Genomic DNA, 18094 nt, shown 5'->3' on the forward strand with positions numbered 1-18094 from the left:
GTTAAAACAGTCCAGCAGAGGAAAGGAGTGGGAATGGGAGATTATAAACAGCTATACATTGTTAATTCTTGAGCCGAGTGATGGCAGTTCATCATACTACTCTCTCAACTTTGTATGTTCTGAAAATTTCCATAATAAAAAGTGAAAACCAGAAAAGGTAAACCAAAATGCCTCAGTAATCAGGTCCTCTCAGATTCTGGAACATACCATATTAAGCCCTGATAAATACAAACCTCCATTTTTTTCTGTTCATAAAAATTAGATATGAGACATCTGACATCCTCGTTAATCCTTCAAGCTTTTGCTGCCTTTGCAGACATACTTCTTGGTGCTTCTCAAGAAAAGTAAAGGGTGAATGACTATCCCTTCACTTGGAATTCAGAAATTGTAAGACCTGAGACTTAGATAAGAACCCCTTTTGCTGTTCCTCACTGAAATACTGGTGAGTGTGTGAAGGGACATGGTCCACTTAGGAACCTCACGTGCCAAGTGACATCATGACATCTTTGTCAAGCAGATGAAATCATGAAAGGGTCAACATCTTTACTATAGGGCCCATCTTTCAACTGTGTGTGTGTGGTTTTGTTTGTTTTTGTTTTTTTAAAAAATATTATTTATTTATTTTTGGCCACGTTGGGTCTTCGTTGCTGCGCACGGGCTTTCTCTAGTTGTGGCGAGCGGGGCCTACTCTTCATTGCGGTGCACGGGTTTCTCGTGTGGTGGCTTCTCTTGCTGCAGAGCCCGGGCTCTAGGCACACAGACTTCAGTAGTTGTGGATTGTGGGCTCTAGAGTGCAGGCTCAGTAGTTGTGGTGCACAGGCTTAGTTGCTTCGCGGCATGTGGGACCTTCCCGGACCAGGGCTCGAACCGGTGTCGCCTGCATTGGCAGGTGGATTCTTAACCACTGCGCCACCGGGGAAGTCCCCAGAATTTTTATTTCTTAAAATACCACTATATGCCCAATTCAGGCTTAAATGTATGTGTTACAGAGGATAATGACTGTCAAGACAGTGTTTTAGGCAATTCAAGTTACTTCACATATACTTTAGTTGCTTAATGATTTTTTTTTTTTTTTTTTTGCGGTACTTGGGCCTCTCACTGTTGTGGCCTCTCCCGTTGCGGAGCACAGGCTCCGGACGTGCAGGCTCAGCGGCCATGGCTCACGGGCCCAGCCGCTCCGCGGCATGTGGGATCTTCCCGGACCGGGGCACGAACCCGTGTCTCCTGCATCGGCAGGCGGACTCTCAACCACTGCGCCACCAGGGAAGCCCGCTTAATGATTTTTTTAAAGGAAAGAAAACAGAAATTCATATGCAGAGTCTCCTATCAAGTAATGCCTGGGTTGTGACTTAAGTCGCCAAAAGCAGCATGTTTAAATATGCATTTATCCTTTAGAAGTCAGTTTATTAACATGCCGTGGTTTTCTTTCCTCAATGGTTTTCATACTGAATTTGTTTCTTTCCAAGTTAAAACCTGCATTTTGAAGGGGTGGTATAGACTCTAGTTGCACAGTCTCAAAATTAGACTTTTCTTAGCTCATGGAATTAGAATTTAGCTGGTACATTTGTTGTTGATATGAGACTGCTGAAACCCAGTTTCCTCCTTTATGTTTGTTCTGAGTGTGGTACAAATTGGCCTGTATACATCAGACACAAGAACATGTGGCCAATTCAGTACAAAATTCAACTTTTTGTGGTATATGTGTATTCATAGCGTTTACAAGGCTGACTACCTTTTGAACTTCTTACTACATTGCTATGACATGGTAACCCAGGCCTACTGGAGAGCTGTATCTTTTGGAGGGTGTGGACTACAAGTGCATATCATAGTAATATAGGTATAAAAATAACTTTTCCATGTGGGTGAAGTCATTGGTGGAAGAATAGTTTTAAATCCTTGCAAGTCTCTTGGGCATTCTAGTTGCTTACTAAATGGTTTACTATAAAACTTGATGGTGATTATTAAATCTCTCAGCCATTCCCTCCTTTTAGAGTTGTAAAATCACCTGATTTATGTACCTTATAATAAAGGAGAAATGATGTATGGAAATAATTGAGATAATGGTTTACATTTCACTTGATATAGTATCAGGATAATCTGTTCTGCATTTTTTAGTGTGTTTTTGTGCAAGGAAGAAATATTTACTCAGTAATAAGATATAGGTTCTTTTATTACCCAGGTGTAGCTCAGTTTTTCAGGAACACACAGTTTTACATAAAATGAGATACTTACTAAGTTTTGTTTTTCTCTTTGTTACTTTTTCTTCTTTATCTAAAAGAAGATAAAATTGATGCAGAACTCTGAAAAAGAACTCTGACATTTGCATGACGTTTTTTTGTTTGCAAATAATTAACAAATAAGGAATTCTTAGGCAAAACCAAAGCATTTTCTTTGAGTAAATAACAAATATAGAATACCATCCAAACCTTTAGTGCTTTTACATCCTTAGTGTCTCAGATCCATTCATTTCTCTCATCTGTGATAGCTCCACCCTCTCTTCTAGATTTTTACAATAGATTTTTTAAAAAAAAAATAAATTTATTTATTTATTTTTGGTTGCGTTGGGTCTGTTGCTGTGTGCAGGCTCTCTCTAGTTGCGGCGAGCGGGGGCTACTCTTCGTTGTGGTGTGCAGGCTTCTCATTGCAGTGGCTTCTCTTGTTGTGGAGCATGGGCTCTAGGCATGGGCTTCAGTAATTGTGGCACACAGGCTTCAGTAGTTGTGGCTCACGGGCTCAGTAGTTGTGGCTTGCGGGTTCTAGAGTGCAGGCTCAGTAGTTGTGGCACACGGGATTAATTGCTCCGTAGCATGTGGGATATTCTCGGACCAGAGCTCGAACCTGTGTCCCCTGCATTGTCAGGAGATTCTTAACCACTGTGCCACCAGGGAAGTCCCCTCTTTCATTTCTTTTTCTTTTTGGCCACATGATGCAGCATGTGGGATCCTAGCTCCCTGACCAGGAATTGAACCCATGCCTCCTGCATTGGGAGCACGAAGTCTTAACCACTGGACTGCCAGGGAAGTCCCTCTTTCACTTCTTAATGTACCCACAGTCTTTTAAAAAGCCACAGAGCCTTTGCACATGCTGTTCACAATACTTGGAACATCATTCTCCTCCACCCCCACTGTCTCCATACCTCTCCCCACATAGTCCCCTTTGCTTTTATTAGCTAACTCCTATTTATCTTCAGCTCAAACTAATACATCTCCTCAGGGAAGCCTCTTCACACTAGCTGGATCTCACTATTATATGCTTGTTGAAATAACTTTCTAGGCCCCAGATGCAGCCGCTTCTGCCCAGGTGCCACCTCAGCAAACTGACACTTAGATGATTCTGGTGTCCCTGAAACCGCTCTGCTTGACCAGGAACGCAGTGAGCATAGCTAGTCAGCCATTCTGCAAGAGCCAAGCCAGCTCTGGGCCTTCTCACTCCAGACAAGGGTGACTGTGCGGCCCTAGTTGATCACCGATGTTTTCTATTTTTCTTTTCCTTGTTCTATTAATTAATTAATTTATGCATGCTGCATTGGGTCTTAGTGCGGCGTGCGGGATCAGTTGTGGCATGTGGGATCTAGTTCCCTGACCAGGGATTGAACCCAGTTCCCCTACGTTGGGACCTTGGAGTCCTAGCCACTGGACCACCAGGGAAGTCCCTCTCTTCCTTGTTTTTTATTCTTTATCCTATGAAGGCTTCCAGCTGTCCACCCCATTTTGCAGTTCTCCGCAAGGAGGTTGTCCGCTTCATAAAGTGTTAAATAAAGTTTGTTTGTATCACCTCATTGTCTTCTTTAATCATTTCTTAATAGGTTTTTGCATCACCATATGTCTTTTTTTCCCACTGGACTGACTTATGGGTTATAATTTGTGTGCTTATGTAAATCGTCTTCACGAGGACAGGTAGTGGGCCTGCTCACCATCATCTTGCTAGGATTTAACACAGTACTTGGCACGTATTAGTTGCACCATAAATATTTGTTGAATGAATGAATAATGTGGAAAAGTGGAATCAGATTTAGCTGGTACCTAATTAAGTGCACGTGCAATGCCAATACCAAAGACATCCTAAAAAGCAAAAGGTGCCCTTCAAAGAGGTCATCTGGGGAGGCTGCCTGCTTATTCCATAGCTGCTGTTCTTAGAAAGGGAGTTTGGAATAGTTTTAAAGAATTGTCTTTGGAAGTATTAGTTTACAAGCCGCATAAGGAAAGCACTTGTTCTTTTGATTAAAAATAAAATCCAGCCTGATGATTCCCTTTATTTTCTCAATGTATTTCCAACTTACAGATATCAAATTCCACTTTCAAAGACCCAAATTTGTCACAGTTGAAGATTTCAAAAGAATGTTATATACGTGAAGGCAGCCTTAAAAGATTTGTTCCTAAGATGTCTTGAGCATTGGCGGACATTTTTGTAACGAGTGTGTAGTCTTTGAAGGGGCTCATACTCCTGTGGATGTGTGGGCTCTGCTGTTTCTGTGAAAATCTTTGATGAAGTCGCTCTTCATGCCATAGGATGTCTCACTTTTGCTTCTGGCCATGAGGCAGAGGGATGCATTTTACTGTCAAGTCATTCATTTCATCTTGGTGCTTCCCATCCTCCATGGGCAAAATACATTTTGCAAAATTTGTGTTTTTTTGTTTTTTTTTTAACCAGGAAGGAATGTAATAGGGAATTGAATTAACTATTATCAAGTGTTTTAAATTCCTTAGATGTTGAGTTCTGTGTTTAGGAAAAGTCCCTGTTAGTGTGAAAGATCACAGAACTGGGACCACATTCTTACACTGAAAAGTATCAGGGATTCTTGCCAAGTTCTGCTATTCAAGATGATTTATTCAATATTTTTGTTGATTTTTTTTGTAGCCACTGTCACTTAACCTCTTTTGTGGTAGGTATTGCTCCTTTACCTCCTGATTTTGGAAGTAAGTTGCTTTGCCTACTCCCTCTCTCCAACACCTTAAATCAGCATGGATTTTGAGTGGGAGTAACTGAATTTAAAATAACACATCTGGGCTTCCCTGGTGGCACAGTGGTTAAGAATCTGCCTACCAATGCAGGGGACATGGGTTCAAGCCCTGGGCCGGGAAGATCCCACATGCCGCGGAACAACTAAGCCCGTTCGCCACAGCTACTGAGCCTGTGCTCTAGAGCCCGTGAGCCACAACTACTGAAGCCCGCGTGCCACAACTACTGAAGCCCGCGCGCCTAGAGCCTGTGCTCCGTTAACAAGAGAAGCCACCACAATGAGAAGCCTGCGCACCATAAGAAAGAGTAGCCCCTGCTCACCACAACTAGAGAAAGCCTGCGTGCAGCAATGAAGACCCAATGCAGCCAAAAATAAATAAATAAATTTAAAAAATAAAATAAAATAGCACAGCTACGCCTGTGCCTTTTAATCTCTGGGAACGCTTTTGGTGGTACTGAACCAATAACTGCCGCTATTGAAGATTATCTTCAAGCAGGACATTTGTCACAGCTTCATTCAGGTCACCACTAGCACTGTGCTTTTCGCTTGTTGACTTTTGAGAAAATGCATTCAGACACTCAACATGGTGTAGGCGCTCTCAGAATAGTGGACAGCTCTGTCAGCTCACAAGGTGGCCAGCCTTAGCTATTTGGCCAACAAAAGTTCTATTGACCTTTTATTCTCAAGTGTTCTTCTTTTCACATGAGCAACAGAGATTTGGCTTTCAGTTGCTTTTTGTTTGGTTTACTACTTGACAGTAAAGTCTTACATTTTCATATTGCTTCCATGCTGACAGTATTTACTTACGCAAAAAATATTTTTGTGCCTCCTTATGCAAATATTTTCTGTGCCAGGCAGTAATATCAAGATTTGTGAGAGAATGATCTTTTGAATTCTGTCTTTTAAAGATTGGTTCTATGCTATTATCTTCCTTGGCAGGTCGCTGCTTTTTTATTAAATAAGGCTTTTAGAAAAAGACCTCTTAATGTTTGTGCAGAAGACTCACTGTGTTCTCCGCCCATCTGCGTGAATCTCAGTGAATCCTGCCTGTGACTGAGTCATAACCTCATACCTGATCAGTGACATTCGTCTGTGTGAGTCCTGGCTAAGCACTCCCTACGTCCCGACGGAATTGTCCTCCAGAGGGATTTGAATGCATTTTGATCGAGATGCACGTACATTAGCATTAAGCGCTTTATTATTATTTTAAAAAATAAATCGTCCCATCCTAAGCCAGGGTCATGTCACTGTGTAATGTATTTGATGGGTCTAGTTCTTGTACCCATCACTTATCAGATTGTTGTGCTGTTTCCTGTGTGGGAAAGAGAATTGCCCTTCTGTGTGAGGTAGTGCCACCTTGGGCCACTATGTTGCCGTGACTCCAGAAAGTCTTAGGAATGATGGCAGTCATGTGCTCAAGTCACCTGTGCATTCTGGATGAGTGCTGAAGGGCTGTAAGGTCATGAAAAGTTAATGGAGAATTAATGCCTTGTAAACATAATCCACTACTATATTAAATAATGACCCACTCAAGTTCAGGCAACATATATTAAAATAGTCTAACATGAGTTAGAACGATTTAAGGCTGGTAAAGGAGGGGTAATAAAGGATTTAGGACTGGCTGTTCATTTAGCTGTGAAGTAAATAGACTGCTCTGCCTGGGAGGTCCTCCTAATCTTCTTCTAAGGAGGAAGCTGAAGGGAGGTTAAATAGTGTGCTCAAAGTCACACACCTGAGCAGTGCCAGAGCTGGGACCCGAACCCAGACCTCTCTGACAGCACCGCTGGTAATCTTCACTCTGCAGTGCTGCCTTCCCCCTGGGAGGGAGGCATCCTGTGTCATAAGAAGTAATACAGATTCCTCTTTATTGACGAGATGAGACAAATTCAGATTTAGAAGATAAAAGCTCGAGTAAGGTATTAATTTATTGAACTACCTGTTCAATTTAATAGAAATCAATCAAGGACCTCCTATGGATAAAGCACTACGCTAGGTACCAGAGTAGGATATCAAGATCACTAACTGTTAGAGCTTTAAAATGTGTATAAAAATAACTTTTACACAAGACAAGATTCATTCAGCAAACTTTTTATTTTTTTGGCACTATGATGTGCCAGGACTGGGCTAGACAGTGAGAATCATGCAGCAATTTATCAATTCATCCTACGCTTTTGATCACCTAGTATGTGTCAGACACTGTTTTAGATGCTGGGAAAATAGTAGAGATCAAAACAAGCAAAGTCTGTGTTCTCACTGAGTGGACATTCTCGTGGGAGAGACACAAGAAATAAGCAAGAAAAGACCCTTTCTGCAGGGAATTAAGCTCGGATGGTGTGCAGAGAGCTGACTACGTTAGACTGCAGAGATAAATAAGATTTGATCCTTGCCTTGGAGGAGGTAGACGTGTAAACAGCGAACTACAGTAGAATCAGCGTGTGCAGTGATTCACGTATGAACAAAGTGCTGTGGAGGGAACCTGAGGGGTGACGGTGAGCTGTGTGCTGCCAGGACCGAGTGCGTATTTAGGATAGCGATTGTGGGGTGGTCTCAAGCATAGGCTAGACAGCAAAGAGGCTGACGGTAGGATATGGTCATTCCTCTGGGATTACAGCCCTAGACAAGTGCAGGGGGGAGGCGGCAGGAGGAAGTGGTACTTCTTACAGAGAGAATTATGGAAGGCTTCCTGAATGAGGTGGCATTTAAACTTGGTCTTTAAATATGTAGAGGTGAAGGGGAGGGCATCTCAGGGCCATACTACTGTGAACAAGAGGAAAGATCGAGCTTACTTTGGGAGTGGCTAGACTTATGAGTTTATGGACTGGCTGGAGCATAGGGTGTGTAAGAGAGAAAGCCACTGGGGGCTTAGGTAGACTGGTTTGCTTCAGGTAAGCAGAGGGAACCTGCTACAGGTTTTTTTTTTAGTAGACTGACGTAGTCACAACCTTAGAAATATTATTCTTGCAGTAGTGTATATGAGAAATTGGAGTGGGGAAAGAGAATACAGTAACTCAGGAGGCTATTGTGATGGCCCTGAGGTACTGGGGATCTGATCCAGGAAGGTGGCCCTGGGGCTGGAGTAGAGAATGTGGGCCAGTCATACAGGGAGAACAGTAAGGCAGACTGTTGATCAGAAGGGGGCAGTTATGGAGAGGAAGGAAAAAAAATGATTCCAAGGATGTTAGCCCAGGTGACTGAGAGGATAGGATTTCTATGACAAACTGAGGATGGCAGAAGGAAAAATGTGTTTGAGAGGACAGATAACTTAGATTAGTTTGGGACTTGTGGAGTTAATGGTGCTGGTAGGACCTTGAGGTAAAAGTGTCAGATACGTACATGAAAAGGAGACTTTAGCTCTGGGTTAGAAGATGTAGATTGGGGAGATAATTAAGTGGTTTCAGTTGTGGAATAGATGACACTGGTCAGGGACTTACTCGTTCAAAGAGAGAAAGGCGGTAAGGATGGAAACTTAGAAGCATCATAATTTTGGCTGTTTATTTTAACTTTTGTTCTTGCACTTTAGTGCTAATAATCTCTTAAACTACACTGTTGGACTTCCAGCTCTTTATTCTCAGCTCAGTCCACCATGTTGCTTGAAAAATTGGGCGCCTTGGCCATATTATCTTGACTCCATTGTAGAATTCAGTTTTAATCTGGGACAACATAAAAAAACCAGCTTTGTGACCTTATTTGCCATTGAAATGCTATTGGGAAATTTTTCCATCACATCTTTCAGAGTCTCCTAGAGCAGCTCTTTCACAGTAAGTGATAAGAAACAGCTTTGCTTCCTGAAGGAGTGTAGATGTTTGTTCCTCATAGAAAATCATATAACTAATCACATTGACATTTTCACCTTGGCTGTTAGGAAGCACAGACTCTAATTCTCTGCTTAACTGTAGTAACTGTGTAGGACTCAAATAGGTCTCCAAATTTGAGTTCTATTCCAATATCTCTTATACCAGCCACAGTCTTCATTTTCTTCTCTAATTTATGATTTTTTTCCTTGGTCATGATTTTTTAAAAATATGCAGTGGTTCACGAATTTGCATGGCATCCCTGTGCAGGGGCCAGGCTCATCTTCTCTCTATCATTCCAGTTTTAGTGTGTGTGTAGCCCAAGTGAGCACTCCTTGGTCATGATTATTAATTTCCTTCCTTAATACATGCATTTCTCATAAGCTATCTCAGATTCCTTGTAGAATGAGATGAGGGCTAAATAAATAATGCCACTATGGTGTTCACTATATGAATGAGATGTATTGAATACTTAGAATGTTACAGATCAGTACATAAATAGGACTCATCACATTTAAAATTTATGTTCTTTGTTTTCTATGAACTATGAGTTTTTAGGCAAATGGTACATATAATCACAGACTGTAAAACTAAATGAAAAATGATGCAATGTAGGAGCCAAGTTCATGAGTAAATATTTGCACACTGACCCCGCCCACTCTGCCTCTTTTTGAGTTATTCATTTCCAGGTGTATGAATCTTTGCAAAAGAATTGGAATTTTTTTGTCAGTCATTCATAAATTTTAATAGTTGGTCCATTTGGAAACCTGGAGTTGATGTCATTAATGGCCTGGGACTAATCACTGGAATTTGAGCTGATATGATCGAGTAATGCTTTTATTTCCAATCAATGTATGCAAACCCTGCCTCAGAAGACTGCGTAGTGTTCACTGTTGAGCAATGAGCAGGTCACTGGTTAGGGAAAAAGAATTGACCTCTTTCCACCAATCATTCTTAGATTCTGTCGTCTAAAGAAATTTCTTTTTTAGGAGGAAACTTTTGCTTTCAGTGATTGGATGAAGAACTAGATTCCTTTATAACAAAAGTCTTTTAAATTAAGATCGCCAAATAATTAAGGGGATATCTGTGATTATCTTATTTGCCCTGTGTAGCCTCCAGCAGAAATTCTACCCCAATTTTAAACTTGACAAAGTGTCATCCTTCCCTCAAACGATCCTGTCAGTTCTTATAAAGTGGGAAAACTGTGAACCTATGCTGGTATAAATTTTTAAAAAATTTATTTATTTATTTTTGGTTACGTTGGATCTTTGTTGCCTCATGCGGGCTTTGTCTAGTTGCGGTGAGCGGGGGCTACTCTTCATTGCGGTGTGTAGGCTTCTCATTGCGGTGGCTTCTCTTGTTGCGGAGCATGCACTCTAGGCGCGCAGGCTTCAGTAGTTGTGGCACACGGGCTCAGTAGTTGTGGCTCGCGGGCTCTAGAGTGCAGGCTTAGTAGCTGTGGCACACAGGCTTAGTTGCTCCTTGGCATGTGGGATCTTCCTGGCCCAGGGCTTGAACCCATGAACCCTGCATTGGCAGGCGGATTCTTAACCAGTGCGCCCCCAGGGAAGCCCGCTGATATAAATTTAAGTGGTACAAAAAACTTTGTAGAATCAAGTGCATATTAGATGAGATATTTTTAGGAACTTTGTTTTAAAAATAGTAATTCTGGGCTTCCCTGGTGGCGCAGTGGTTGAGAGTCCGCCCGCCGATGCAGGAGACACGGGTTCGTGTCCCGGTCCGGGAGGATCCCACATGCTGCGGAGCGGCTGGGCCTGTGAGCCATGGCCGCTGAGCCTGCGCGTCCGGAGCCTGCGCTCCGCAACAGGAGAGGCCACAACGGTGAGAGGCCCACGTACCGCAAAAAAAAAAAAAAAGTAATTCTTAGATGTGTCACTTTTGTCTGTTTCAACTGATGACCTACTTTCTATTTACATGAAATGTCAAATGTTGACATCAAAATGTCTTTGTGATTCTGTTTGTATGAGGATAAATGAATTCAGTTAAATAACACAGTGGTTTTTACTATTTGGACCCCATCTCATTCCACCCAGAGAAATGCAGTTATTCTCAATGTCAGTCATGCTTCACGATCTTCTGCACGTGTGGAGTTTGCAGTCATGGTAGAGCTGAGGCCTGCTCTTCTGCCTCTTTTCATTGTTAGATTTCTTGGTTTTCATTAGAGCTTCTCAGCCCTCTTCAAACTTACCCTTGTTTATTGTAAAAAAAATATCCTTAGGATTTTTATTACATTTAACAGAACCTTCTCTTAGAAACCATCGGTTGAATTGCTTTCTGATCTCAGTAGCAAAAATAGTTGTTCTTTCTCTGAGCAACCGGTTTATTTTTACCCCAGGGACACTGAATCTTATAACAGATCATGTTTCCCTCTACATGTTGGCTGCAGCAAAGCTCAGAGTCCCTCCTCCCCCTTAAACGTCTACAACACCTCAATTCTGGCTCTCATTCTACCTTGTGGCTACAGTGACTGGTACGGTTATCTAATCCTACTAGTTTTAAAAGCTGTTTGAAGACAAGGATTCTACTACTTTTGTTTATATTCTTTACAGTGCCGTCACAGTGTCTTGCACCCATTTGGCACTCAGGTAATAGCTGTGACTAGGCCATTCAAAAACAGCTTCATGTTGGGCCCTCCGTGGTGGTGAGGATAAGGAGAAAGAAATATGTAGTATGCCAGTGGAGGTTTTGAAATATGCTGAGGGTCAGAGGGATTGTATGTTTAAAAATATGGCACAATGAAGTGGGATGCTCCTAAGGATGAGAAAAGAATGTTGAATATAGGAGCCAACATATGCTGTTTTCCTCTTTGTGTCTTATCTGAATATACTGACGCATGAAAGTTGGGAGCCTGGCCTCTCCAACCTTGCTCCAGTAAGGAAGATTAATTCTCTTCTCTCACAGAAAAAAGACAAGGAGTTTGTTAGGAGAGGGACAATTTTACCAGTGAAGGTTTAGAAGTTGCTTTGAGATCCATGCATACAAACAGTGTAGACATACCTACTGTGTAATGCAGATTACGTCATCTCTAAAATGGTTGTGAGCTGTAGCCAATGACCCATGTATTCAACTGTTATTCTATATGATGAAATTCCAGTACCACTTAAGAATGTGGACAGATCCATGGAGTGAATTGTAATTGTATGTGACATATAGTCAAAACTCTTTAATAGGAAAGTCCATTGAAATGAAAATGAACCTAGTGAACTGAAGGCAAAAGGATCATCAACTTTAGATACATAGTAACACTTTATTTTATAATTGAATTTACACAATCTATATTTGGTGTGTTGAGAAAGGGAAACTGTTTTTTAAAAATTTATTGTATTTTATTATGTTATCATATGTTACTGGTAAGCCTCATGATTCTGATTTTTCTAAAATCTAATCTAAAATTTTAAATGCTTAGACAAATGCTAGGGGAAAGAACTTTTTTTCATTGTATTTCTCTCTCCCTTTCCCTTCTGTGAAAATCAAAGCATAAGGTTTGTTCAAGTGAAACATAAAAAAAGATCTGCCTTACTAGAATTTCATTTTTTAAAAACTTTACTTAGGGTCTTGAAATAGTGTCTTTCTCTGAAGACTGTTTAGTTGAAAACATACCTTTGAGGACCCTTTATTGAATTACCGAAATACCATTTTTTTTAGCATAATACTGATTATATAGTTTCAAATTTCCTTTACTTCTAAAACATGTTTACTTCAAATGAAGCTTAAATGGTTGCATTTTTGATATACAAATATCTAATTCTGCCAAGTCCAGATGAAAAATCTAGACCTCAGTTTCCTAATTAGTGATAAGGATTATGCTCTGTGAAGGTATGCATAAATAATTGAAGGGGTGGCATGGCATTAAAACCACTCACTCTGAAGTCTTACTGCCTCACAGGGTTGTTGTGAGGATTAAGTGAGTTTCTTACTCATGACAAGGATTTAGAAGAGTGTCTGGCACAAGTAAGTTCTCTATTAAGTGTGTGCTATTTTTATTATTGCCATTATATGGCTAAACTATTTATGTAATAAAAATATTTTTCATTGCCTCCAAGAGGATTTGAAGTACTTTTGAAGTGACTGAAAGGGCTTCTGCTCTTAAAAGTTACAAGAAGCTAGAGAGTTCTGGAACTCCCATCTGCCCCTAGTTCTCTTGTGCTCTAAGGTGATCTTACTTAAATTCTGTGGTCCTCCATTTTCTCATCTGTAAGAGGACAGTTCCCTGGTGATGGGTCTCTGTTATTTCTATAAGTCACAACAATAATGTGATGCTTTGATAGTACCTTCTGCTTAAACAAGAAGGTTGAGGTTATATGTGTCAAATTCCTTGATTTGGAGTAGTAGAGTTTTAGAAGTGGAAAGGGCATTAATCAGGTAGTCTACTCCCTGGGGAACTCATCTCTTCTCTTAGCTTCAATTAGTATTTGAGTTTTTTTCTTTTTTAGATTTTTCTTTTTCTTTTTATCTTACATCTTTTTTTCCAAAGCACTTTTTACATACTAGTAGATACTGTATTTATTGTTTCTTGTTTGTATTGTGTCCCTACTTGAATGTAAGCTTCACAAGGGCAGGGATCTTTTTTTTTTTTTTTTTTTTTTTTGCGGTACGTGGCCCTCTCACTGTTGTGGCCTCTCCCATTGCGGAGCACAGGCTCCAGACGCGCAGGCTCAGCGGCCATGGCTCACGGGCCTAGCCGCTCGGCGGCATGTGGTATCTAACTGGACCGGGGCACGAACCTGTATGCGTAGGCGGACTCTCAACCACTGTGCCACCAGGGAAGCCCTAGGGGCAGGGATCTTTATCTTTTTTTGTTCAAGTGTCTGGCACACAGTAGGTAGCCAGATATCGGCTCAATAAATATTGTCGGATAAATGAATGAATCTTCAGTTGCCTAGTGGACATTTCTATTAATTGATCACTTCTGAAACAGCACTGTTTCATGATTTTCTTATTTCCACCAATGAATACTTTCATATTACCAAGAGCAAAATCCTAGAGGAGTTGGCAGCCGTACCCAAGACAGAGCAAATTACATGATTTTCAGGGGTATTAAGGCAGTCACTGCCCACAAGGGTCTAGGTGCAGAAACAGTGACAGTGCATTTTCACACAAGATAAGTGGGCCTGAATCTTCTCAAATGGAACCTTTTGAGCCAGAACTAGAGGTAACTGCTTAACTGCCCAGGAAATTACTAAAGTTACCAAAACTTACTGCTAAAATCATAGCTTCTGTTGGGTTAATGTTGCCATATGCTTCCTTTGTCATCTAGTCCCATTGGAGATTCCTTGTTGCTTCTAAACAAAGTCCTGGGTCTGCAGCCTGCAGTCCAGTGAGCTCCCCAAGAACTTTCCAGTTCTAGATCACACAGGTGCCCCTTGTCTGTTCTCCCCTCAGCTGAGCCTCTTCCTTAGCATCCCCTAAAGCATTCCCATTCCTGCTTTAATGTCCCTCTGTTCATACCATACTGTGTTCATCACGCGCTTGGTTTTCCTCTTTCTTTATCTATCCAAATCTGTCTTCCTTTAATCAACAAGGGACGCTTTTCAGCCCTTACATATGTGAAGCCATCTGTATCATGTTTGGGGCTCCTAAATGTTGCATTATTTTTTTTTTTTTTTTTTTTTTTTGCTGAACGCGGGCCTCTCACTGTTGTGGCCTCTCCTGTTGCGGAGCACAGGCTCCGGACGCGCAGGCTCAGCGGCCATGGCTCATGGGCCCAGCCGCTCCGCGGCATGTGGGATCCTCCCGGACCGGGGCACGAACACGTGTCCCCTGCATCGGCAGGTGGACTCTCAACCACTGCACCACCAGGGAAGCCCAATTCTTAAATGTTCCATTTGCCTATTTATTGCTTTTGAGGAAAGGGACTAATGGAATAATGGAGTTGGGGGTTAGGGAATGAATCACAAATCACAGCTAAAGCAACACCTGCTAAGCTGGAACAAAATGGACTTAGTTTAAGTGTATTTTCTAGCCTGTGCTGTTTTCAAGGGCTTTAGAAAATGCTAAGATCAAGTCCTTCCTACTTTTTTGGCATTAAAATATCTTTTTAAAAAATTAAATGATGTAATTACTTCTAGTAATAGCAATGGACTCAAGTGAATTATCTTTATTTGGAAATACAGAAAATTGGCAGTTGAATTGGCTCTGCTTGTGTGTGTGTGTATGTGTATGTAATTTTACTGGTTTGTGAAATCAGAAACTAGGAAAGACAAGTCTGGCTGGTAGTCATACATACTCCATCCCTTGACCCTTCACCTGGTGGCCATTTTCTTCCCTGCTCAGTTGCGCAGTACAGATCTTCCTCGACTTACGATGGAGTTACATCCCTATAAACCCATTATATTGTTCAATACAGTAAGTTCAAAATATTGTAAGTTGAAAACACGTTTAATACGCCTCACCTGCTGAACATCATAGCTTAGCCCAGCCTTCCTTAAATGTGTTCAGAACACTTATATTATCCTACAGTTGGGAAAAATCATCTAACACAAAACACTATTTTATAATAAAGTGTTGACTATCTCATGTAAGATATTGAATGCTGTACTGATAATGAAAAACAGAATGATTGTATGGGAGTGAATGGTAGTAACTGTATTGGTTGTTTATCCTTTTGATCGTGTGCCTCACTGGGAGCTGCCCAGCATCACTATGAGAGAGTATGTACTGCCTAGCACTAGCATGGGACAAGATCAAAATTCAAAATTCCACATACAGTTTCTACTGAATGCGTATGGCTCCTATACCATCGTAAAGTAGAAAAATCGTAAGTCTAACTATTGTAAGTCGGGGGACCATCTGTATCCATTTTTCAAGGTCTCAGACATTGGCTTAAGATTCTCATGCTGTGGTTTGACTCTGGTTATTCAGCTAGGGAATGCATGAAAGTTACCTTCCAAATATGCAAAAGAGTTTCCTTCTATTGCTTGAACTTCAAAGAATATTTTTTTTTCTTGTTCAGCTCAGATTAGTCTAGAGAATGGCATTTTGTGCCCTAAGTAAATCAGCTTTATTCATGTCATTGAAAGAGAATTTTTGCTTGGCTTTCTAATTTTTCAGGCTGATTGAAAAACTCAGTGGGCATACAAAAGACATTAATTTGTTCTTTTTCTTCCAAATCTTGCACGATTTGTTCTCTTGTTCCATATTGTAAGTCAAGTTAACATTCTCCTCCTTTTCCAATTGTTCCACAGTTTCAAGTTTTCATTGAATACACTGTATGTTTACTTCTGGATTCTGACATTTTAATTATCAGGCGTATTTGATCACGTGTAACTGTGATGATGTTCAACAGTCCCGCCTGGCTCCCATTTGTGCGTAGTGCTGACAGGATGACAGGCCGTGGGAGCCCATGTTGTGTTCTGATTCGGTACAGGGAGAGGCAGGGTGCCCCACGGTACAGCAGACAGGGTGGTGTCTCCTGGTTACTGTGCAGCTCCAGACAGCAGATGCCTGCTGTTTTAATCGGAGTTTATTGGTTGGAAAGAACAGAGGCCCTCTCGAATTAACTTAAATAAAATAGAAAAAAACTTAAAGATGTAGGACTTAACAGCCCATCTTGATGACACCAGTGGACCCATTAAGGACTGTGGAACAGGCTAAAAAGTCAGGAGTCGTGATCACATAGCCTCTTCTCTCGTTCTGCCTTTCCTGCACCTATTTCCTTCTGTTTTGCGTGGGCCAACATATTGATACCTGCCAGCATTGACGTGAGATTTTGGTTTTAGGCCATGTTAGAGCCTATATTTTTCCAAAGTCAGAGTCTCAAAAGAGACAATTTTTTTTTTTTTTTGGCGGTACGCGGGCCTCTCACTGCTGCGGCCTCTCCTGTTGCGGAGCACAGGCCCCGGACACGCAGGCCCAGTGGCCATGGCTCACAGGCCCAGCCGCTCCGCGGCATGTGGGATCCTCCCGGACTGGGGCACGAACCCGCGTCCCCTGCATCGTCAGGCGGACTCTCAACCACTGCGCCACCAGGGAAGCCCTCAGTGTCAGTTTTTTACCCCTAAGGTTACTGATTTTCCTTGTAGGACTGGTTGCCTCTTCATAATTAAGGATGAAGGACTGGGAGAGTTTACTACCTTGAAAACATCTATATGCAGAGCCCGCCCACCCACCAGCCCCCCAGCCCCTCCCTCCCTTGAGCAGGAATTCTAAACAGAGCTCAGTGTGTATGTGTGTGTGGGAGTGGGGGGCAGGGCTACTGAGCGGTCCACTGACCAGCTTTGCTTCACCCCGAAAATGCCCTGATGAGGAGGATTTACTCTGAGGAACCAAGATTCACATCGGAAACCTCCACAAGCCATCTCTCATGCCCTGCTGCCACGTTTGGTTCTGTTCCTTTAGAGATGAACCCCCAGATGTTTGTCATTATACTTGGCCATGCTGCCTGAAGGCTCTGTTAGAGGGTGGGGAGGCGGGGGGGGGGGGGGGCGGCGTGCTAACCGTCATCACTTTATCCCCCTGTTTGCTGCCCGGTGTCATCCTCCCCGCTCTGTGATACCTGTTGACTCTGAGCCTGAAGCCTTCCTGGGCTTCTCTTGAGCAGATTGTCTCCTTGGTGGCCCATGGGTGGCAGCTCTCCCCTCACTGTTTCATCTGTCACCACATTCCCATCTCCTGTTTCGTTTTCCAGAATTTTGTTGCAATCTCTTGTGCATTTAAAATTCTCTTCCAGCAAACTCTTTTTCTTTTCTTTTCTTTTTTTTTTTTTTATGTTTATTGGAGTAGAGTTGATTTACAATCTTGGGTTAGTTTCAGGTGTACAGCAAAGTATCAGTTATACATATACATATATCCACTCTCTTTTTAGATTCTTTTCCCATATAGGCTATTACGGAGTATTGAGTAGAGTTTCCTGTGCTATACAGTAGGTTCTTACTAATTATCTATTTTATATACAGTAGTGTGTATATGTCACACCCTTCTGCTTTTTAAACTCATGACTTTGTTGATCAGAAACCTCTTGGTGGCTTTGTAAAATTGTGTGTGTGTGTATGTGTATAATATATATATAGTGCATTAATAAGAAATGTTTTGGGGTATAGTTGTTTTACAATATTGTGTTAGTTTCTACTGTACAGCAAACTGAATCAGCCATATGTATATATATATCCCCTCTGTTTTGGATTTCCTTCCCATTTAGGTCACCACAGAGCATTGAGTAGAGTTCCCTGTGCTATACAGCAGGTTCTCATTAGTTATTTATTTTATACATATTAGTGTGTATAAGTCAATCCCAATCTCCCAATTCATCCCTCCCACCCCCCCTTTCCCCCCTTGGTGTCCGTACGTTTGTTCTCTAGGTCCGTGTCCAGTAAACTCTTTTTAC

At 41.7% G+C, this 18094-nt stretch overlaps 1 protein-coding gene and 1 non-coding gene across 6 annotated transcripts in view; one reads left to right on the forward strand and one right to left on the reverse strand.

Annotated features, from left to right (window-relative positions):
- The window catches only part of FHIP1A (FHF complex subunit HOOK interacting protein 1A), a 269316-nt gene that overhangs the window by 14088 nt on the left and 237134 nt on the right, over positions 1 to 18094 (forward strand). The gene's annotated exons all lie outside the window — the stretch shown is intronic.
- Positions 8977 to 9083, reverse strand: LOC132426401 (U6 spliceosomal RNA). The gene has a single exon (XR_009519694.1). It is a non-coding gene; the product is annotated as a U6 spliceosomal RNA (small nuclear RNA).

This window comes from Delphinus delphis, chromosome 5, assembly GCF_949987515.2.
Source record: "Delphinus delphis chromosome 5, mDelDel1.2, whole genome shotgun sequence".
NCBI lineage: Eukaryota > Metazoa > Chordata > Mammalia > Artiodactyla > Delphinidae > Delphinus > Delphinus delphis.